Source organism: Dermacentor variabilis, chromosome 9, assembly GCF_050947875.1.
Source record: "Dermacentor variabilis isolate Ectoservices chromosome 9, ASM5094787v1, whole genome shotgun sequence".
Lineage (NCBI taxonomy): Eukaryota > Metazoa > Arthropoda > Arachnida > Ixodida > Ixodidae > Dermacentor > Dermacentor variabilis.
This window is the reverse complement of record NC_134576.1, coordinates 9,779,431-9,786,088: the sequence shown is the minus strand read 5'-3', so window position 1 is coordinate 9,786,088 and position 6,658 is coordinate 9,779,431. Positions and strand designations below refer to the sequence as shown.

Genomic DNA, 6,658 nt, shown 5'->3' with positions numbered 1-6,658 from the left:
TCCACCAGACAATGCTGACCAGAGAGCTTCGATATGGGGCCGCGGGCACTTCTCGATGGTGGCGAAGGGGCTGATGGTCACCTTGAAATCGCCACAAATCCTGACACTGCCGTCTCGCTTGAGGACTGGTACGACGGGAGCGGCCCATTCAGATGTCTTGACAGGTACCAGGATGTCCTCTCGCTGTAACCGCTGCCGCTCCTCGGTGACCCCGTCCTTCAGGGCGAACGGCAGTGGGCGAGGCTTGAAAAAACGTGGCCGGGCTCCCTGAGGTCCATAGATGCCAGCCGTCGTGCCGGCAAATGTGCCCACCCCTGGCTGGAACAGGGACTTGAACTCGGTCAGGAGGCTGGGGACGTCTTTCACAACATGCACGCTGGCTTCCTGGTACTCTGGCAGACGAACGCCCAGTGCATGAATCCAGTTTCGGCGCAGCAGCGTCGGCGACAACCCCTTCGTTAAGTAAAGGGGAAGGGTTGCCTCCCTGTCACCAAAGCGAACGCTGACTTGTGCCTGACCCTGGACCTGGGAGAGTTGCCCGGAGTAACTGCGCAGCATCACGCCCGAAGCCTCGACGGACACGCCGCGGAAAGTACGCTTGAAAAGTTTCCCGGCCATTACAGACACGCTGGCTCTTGTGTCCAGCTCCATGGAAATGGGGTGCCCGCAGATTTCGACGGTCCGCATGTACGGCGGCACAGACGACGGTACAAAGCCTGTGTGCCACATGTCGAAAATCGGCGGGTTCTCGGCCACGACGTGGAGCCTGGCCGCGGAAGAACTTGAGCCTGCTGCCTCACGCCCCCGCCGCATAGGCTTGCGACGGCTACCCTGGCGGCAGGCTTGTCTGGTACCTGGGCTTGAATCAGGCTGCTACTGCTGTTTGCTGTTCGTCCTCCCCCTTCGGCATACACGTGCCAGGGGCCCAGTTTTCCCGCACGTAAAGCATTGTGCTCGAGAAAACTTGCACTGTGAGAGGGAGTGGGCACCACCACAGCGACCGAAGGTACTGCCCTTTATCGCCATCTTGTTGACCGCGGCTTCCGCCGAGTAGGTAGTTAGTAGGCAGTTTCGAAATTACTTCCCTCTCAGTTCCTTCTATTATCAGTAAACAGCAGACTATGACTGTGTCGTTTTGATAATTTATTAGAGCGAAACCTTTACAGCGAAGCAGTGTGTGGCTAGTTTCCAGCAGATCGACGTCAGTAGACCGAAAAGCCTGGGCCGATCGCGAAGATAGTGCAATACCGGGCCAACCCGCTGCGCAGGTAAAGAACCGTGGACCGATCCCGAAGGTAGTGCAATACCAAGCAGGCACACGACGGAGGTGAGGCCGGCTTCAAGCACTCTGCCACGTTGGAAAAAAAAGCAATTTCTTGGGTCCAAATAAAACCTGTATCGGATATTAGGCTGGTAAGAACAGACACTCTGCTTTGACCCACGTTGGCCATTTCTACGTTCTTTGTGGGCGTTCCAAGCGCTTGCCTGTCTCCTTTCCTGCCGCTCTCCCGTGGTCACGGTCCCGTCGAAATGTCACGCCTGTCGAGTTTCCTCCGTCTCCGCGGGGCGGCATTCCCATCGCCCACGCGAATGGATATAAAAATCACGGTAAATGAGTCCGTACCTATGATCGAAATTCTGTGTCTCCTCTGAGTCGTATGCTAAAATGCTCGGCATAACGAAACATCACTCCAACGCACAAATTGAACACGGATGAGAGAAGGACAACACGAACGCCGGTTTTGTGTTGTCCTTCTCTTCTCGGCCGTGTTCAATTGTGCGCTGGAACGATGTTTCATAATGCCAATCAGAAACAACTAGCCCAGCTGTCCATGCTTAGCTAAATAGCTTGGCTGGTCATCCATCTTCACAGAGTCGAATGGCTCATGATTATTTTATTCTGTGGCAAACATAGTTGCAGTGGGCACGTATTTCCCCGAATTGCAGACATGTATGAGAAATGGTGACGTAGTACATGCAAATAAATATTTCGAGCTTTTGGTACCGCCAAACAGCGCTCTTACTTAAAGATGAGCCTTGATAGACGACAGTTTCCTGATTTACCAGGCTTACGGATGCTGCAGCATCACGCAGGGAGTCCAGACTTTTTCCATTTACCATCATTTAAACAAATAAGAGATTTGACTTCAGAAGGTATACATTTTCCATCTTTTCACATTGGTCGGACTCGGTATTAAGCTATTCTACCGTTTCGCCATGTGCGTCACTGCTCAGTGGTAGAGTACTATGCCTTTTGATGGTATGAATCAGTATGATCAGTATGATACCATCAGTATGATGGTATCAATCAGAAAATCACTGGACACATACTTAAGGCAAGCAATTAAGTCATCCGTGGAGGTGGGACGTTGTACACAAACCTCTCTTTGCGATTCGTTAGTCACGCCTTGAATTATTTGGGGAAGGATTGCACAGTCCGGTAGATTAGGGTCGGCAATGTAGAGTAAACGCCTCTTCTCGAAAAAAATTACCGACGATTACGTTACTTCCTAATGCGAAATTTGAGCGCAGCAAATAAGCTGTTTCACCTTTTGGATAGATTGAGGCAAAGAAATCGAGCAACACATGTATGCGCTATCACAGCATTTTTTTTTTATTTTTCACACGTATTCCTTTAACAAAGACTCCACTAACAGTTCTTGACAGTCATGAAGGAAGCTTTGTGGTCGGAGAAATAGACTGATATATGTTCGACTTGGTACACCAATGCTTGATTCTCAAAGACGAGATCTATACAAGTGCCTCGCGAGGTTGTCACAGCCGTGGGGGAAGCAGAGGCTAAGCGCCGCCGCCGAGAAGACCCTGCCGTTCGCGCCGCCGAAGCGGAGGCTCATTGCCGCCGTCGAGAGCAACCAGCAGTAAGCGAGGCTGAAGCAGAAGCTCATCGCCGCCGCCGAGAAGACCCTGCAGTTCGCGCCGCCGAAGCGGAGGCTCATCGCCGCCGTCGAGAGCAACCAGCAGTAAGCGGAAGCGGAGGGGGGCGGCGTGTACACCCAGCGGCAAACGATGGGGGCAGAAGCGCGCGCAGCAAGCGGACAACACGATAAAGGGAGGAGGGAAGAGATAGCAGCGACTGACTACTGATGCCTTTGACTGATACTCTTTCTGCATGGCGGCGACGGTGTTCTATGCAGTCACGTTACCTTGACTCTCTAGCGGCGTCAGCGGCATCCAGCGGTATCAGTCGGTCGCTGCTAGCGCTGGGGGGATGAAAGGGGGGCGGAGCTGGTTACGAGGCCGACGCCGACGACGACGCCGACGACGACGCGAAACCCAGGAACGGACGCCAAAGAGCTGCGCTCTAAAAATAATCCATGGCTGTCCCTTCTCTGTGTCTGAAAGCTATTGCGTCGTCCCATCTGTCAACCGGATTTCGCTAAAAAAAGCAGAAAGAAAACTATCTGATTTGGAGCCGGCACACTTGCCGACATGACGCTAATGCCGCTGTTGCTGGTGCAGGTACCTTTGGCTCTTGTCTGGGTGGTTCGTCTCGAAGCAGCGGAGCACGGGGCATGGCCTTTTTCGTCGGAGCCCTGGATAACGTCTGCAATATCTCGGCTATCGTCCACCCGTGTGCATGAATCATCATCTATCGTTGGCAGCATGCGTGGTGCGAACGGTGAATGGATCAGCGAGGACCGACCAATCGACTTCGACCAACAGGACCCACGTGATGCCGATCAAGACTATATAGACACTCAGCACGATGGCTTCGTGGGAGTTGGAGCGGGCACACTTGCCGACATGACGCTAATGCCGCTGTTGCTGGTGCAGGTACCTTTGGTTCTTGTCTCGGTGGTTCGTCTCGAAGCAGCGGAGCACGGGGCATGGCCTTTTTCGTCGGAGCCCTGGATAACGTCGGCAATATCTGGGCTATCGTCCACCCGTGTGCATGAATCATCTATCGTTGGCAGCATGCGTGGTGCGAACGGTGGATGGATCAGCGAGGACCGACCAATTGACTTTGACCAACAGGACCCACGTGATGCCGATCAAGGCTATATAGACACTCAGCACGGTGGCTTCGTGGGAGTTGGAGCCGGCACACTTGCCGACATGACGCTAATGCCGCTGTTGCTGGTGCAGGTACCTTTGGTTCTTGTCTCGAGGGTTCGTCTCGAAGCAGCGGAGCACGGGGCATGGCCTTTTTCGTCGGAGCCCTGGATAACGTCTGCAATATCTGGGCTATCGTCCACCCGTGTGCATGAATCGTCATCTATCGTTGGCAGCATGCGTGGTGCGAACGGTGGATGGATCAGCGAGGACCGACCAATCGACTTCGACCAACAGGACCCACGTGATGCCGATCAAGGCTATATAGACACTCAGCACGATGGCTTCGTGGGATTTGGAGCCGGCACACTTGCCGACATGACGCTAATGCCGCTGTTGCTGGTGCAGGTTAGTCATTACTTTCCATCTGAATTGCAGAAGCTAGTGTGTGCGTTGCCGGCTCCTCCCACTAAGCCAAGCGTTTGTACCAAAAATCGCGGATGCAGCATCCACAGATTGCGTCTGAAGGGATTCCGTTTATTTTCCAACAGAGTGCTCTATTTGATTTTGTTGTTAATACTCGCGGGGGACGTTGAACTAAATCCAGAGCCTACTAACGCACCGAAGATGGAACTGCTGCAATGTTTGCGCAGTGGGCAGGAAACTTGAATTTCAAAGTTAAACAGCATCAAAGCCAGGTTCGAAAGGAATGAGAACATGCTGATGGAAGTGAAAAATAATCTCAGCCAAACTCAGAACCAGATAAAGGACATCAGTATGATTGCTACAGAACAGGCAGCTATAATACGGCATCTCATGCAACAGGTAAAAGATTTGCAGAAGAAAACAAACGACCTAGAGAACAGAAGTCGCCGGAAAAATCTTGTTTTCTATGGTGTTGAAGACAAACCCTCAGAATCATGGGATGAATCCGAAGCTATGGTAAAGAACATTTGTAAAACGAGCCTTGGAATTGAGCTCAGGTCTCTGGAAAGTGCACACCGCTTAGGACGCTATAAAGAAAATAGAAAAAGACCGATTATTGTTAAATTTTCCTTGTACAAAGACCGCCAGGCAGTGCTTCTTAATGCTAAAAAATTTAAGGATTCGCAGTACAGCGTCGGCGAAGATTACTCACCTGAAACAAGAAGTACTAGGAAGAAGTTATGGGAATACGCTAAGGCAAAAAGAGAGGATAAGAACAATAAAGTAAAACTGAATTTTTACAAACTGATTATCAACGGCAGGGCTTTCAGGTGGGATGAAGACAAAGAAGAGGTCGTCCCATTGCGTAGGCAGTGACAGACCAGAAAAAAGCAGAAGTACCGATGTCGACGACTCGTTGCTGTCGTCGTGAACTGCCGAAGCGTAGTTACTAAAACAGCCGAACTTTCTGGGTTGATAGAAAGTGTTGACGCTTACATAGTCCTTGGCACCGAATCTTAGTTAAAGCCTTCAATTGCTGATAGTGAGGTGTTTCCAGAAAACTACGTCGTCTATCGCAAAGATAGGCCCACTGCAGGTGGGGGTGTCTTTTTGCTTGTTCACTCATCACTACAGTCTTCAGCAATTGATTACAAGTGCAATGCACTGGAGTCTGTATGGCGCAACATAGTCCTATCAGATAATTTCACGTTCATTGTTGGGGTGGTTTATCGCTCGCCCAGCTCGGATATCATACAGTGCAAACATTATATGAAATTCTCACAGAGGCGTCAGCTCAGACGATAGTTCTTGGGGGGGGGGGGGGGCAGATTTTAATCTGCCTGGGTTATCTTGGTGCAATGATACGTGTATAAGTTCTGGCGGGCGCATGAACCTTGCGATGAAAAATATCGTAGACACGTTTGGTCTGACGCAGTACGTTACCGATCCTACTCGCAATGGCGCTGTTTTGTACCTCGCCGGATTTCATAAGAAATGTGAATGTCATTCCGGGAATTAGCGACCATCTGGCTGTTGTTTCCGGTATCCATAAAGAAAAGAACCGTGCGAAGTTATCCACGACTAGGAGGTTCTACTTTTATGAGAAAGGTGACTACGATGCAATTTCTGAGAAACTTCGTAATTTCTTTTATGATTTCTAGTGCTTATCTGAGGAGCGTAATGTGCACGATATGTGGGACAATTTTAAGAATATGTTACTCGAGCTGGTAAGTGTACATGTCCCCAATGTTGATTCTTCACGGCTTAAAAAGCACAAACAGCCATGGGTAACAACACATATATTAAAGCTTATCAAGAAAAGGATGAGGGCATTTAACGCATTCAAGAAAAGCAAATCAGCTGCTCATTTTACAAAACTACATACGATTACACGCGAATATAAGCTAAAAATAGGAAAAGCTAAAGATGACTACTTCAGCGAGCTGAGCAACAAAATGAAATCAAACCCTAAAATGTTTTGGGAGTACTTAAAACAGTGTGGATCAGATTCCTTCGGAATACAGGAGTTAAATTATAATGGTAAGATAATTGTGAAAGACGAAGATAAAGCTGCCTGCCTAAACAACTTGTTTCATTCGGTATTCTTACCCAACCATACCTGTCATATTCATCCACCTACAACTAATATTTCGCCTATGCTTCCTGTTGAGCTTAGTGTTAATGGAATTGAAAAACTATTGAAAGATATTGATGAAAG

General features: G+C 49.7%; 1 pseudogene; it reads right to left on the bottom strand.

Annotated features, from left to right (window-relative positions):
• Window positions 1-1,273: 1,273 nt before the first annotated feature.
• Window positions 1,274-1,451, bottom strand: LOC142558643 (U2 spliceosomal RNA; annotated as a pseudogene).
• Window positions 1,452-6,658: the final 5,207 nt, after the last annotated feature.